Source organism: Cynoglossus semilaevis, chromosome 18, assembly GCF_000523025.1.
Source record: "Cynoglossus semilaevis isolate Cse_v1.0 chromosome 18, Cse_v1.0, whole genome shotgun sequence".
Taxonomy (NCBI): Eukaryota; Metazoa; Chordata; class Actinopteri; order Pleuronectiformes; family Cynoglossidae; genus Cynoglossus; species Cynoglossus semilaevis.
Window position 1 is genome coordinate 614991 of NC_024324.1, and position 789 is coordinate 615779.

General features: G+C 51.1%; 1 long non-coding RNA gene across 1 annotated transcript in view; it reads left to right on the forward strand.

Moving 5' to 3' along the window:
- LOC107989968 (uncharacterized) overlaps window positions 1-340 on the forward strand; it is a 1275-nt gene extending 935 nt beyond the window's left edge. The window contains exon 3 of the long non-coding RNA XR_001761497.2: window positions 175-340. This is a non-coding gene — a long non-coding RNA (uncharacterized LOC107989968). The remainder of the gene's footprint in view (window positions 1-174) is intronic.
- The last annotated feature ends 449 nt before the right edge of the window (window positions 341-789 follow it).

Below are 789 nucleotides of genomic sequence, written 5' to 3' on the forward strand. Positions count from 1 at the left end.
GTCCACTGGAAGGTACCAACCGCCCTAACCGGGATTCGAACTTGCCCAGGAGGTGAACCCTGGAGTTCCACACCAATGACAGAGACGTTGCCTCTGGGCCAAAGCGCCACCATTATTATTATTATTATTATTATTATTGTTATTCTTATGTGATTTCCGTTTGTTCTCCTGCAGCTCTCGGCTCGTCGCCCTGACCTTCCTGCTCGTCTGTTTACTCCGTGAGTACTGACAGAGTCCTGGTCCAGTTTCAGGGTCAAGGTTTTAGTCAGGCAGATCTAGGGTTCACAGACCAGGGACCAGTAATCAACACATGACCAAATCGACCAATGACGGCTGTGATGTCAGCTGTGAGCTGTGATGTCAGCTGTGATGTCGCCAGTGATTGATGTCAGCTGTGATGTCAGCTGTGATGTCAGCTGTGATGTCAGCTGTGATGTCAGCTGTGATGTCAGTGAGAATCCAGGAGGTTTGAACCAGAGTCCAACAGGAAGAGGAAGTAGGTTTGGTTGTGACATCACACATGTCAGTGTCAGTGGGCGGAGTCAGCGGAGCAGACCGCCGCTAACGACTGAAGCTAGTTTCATGAGCCGCAGCTGTGGCTCCTTCTGATTGGCTCTCGTCTCCATTTCTCCTCGCCCTGACATTTTCGTCTCCTTCTGATTCGTTGATCAAAGTCTTCCTTATTTCATCGTAGTCACACCGCTACAGACACTGCTACAGACGCCGCTACAGACGCCGCTACAGACACTGCTACAGACACTGCTACCGACGGCGGTACAAACCGCGCCA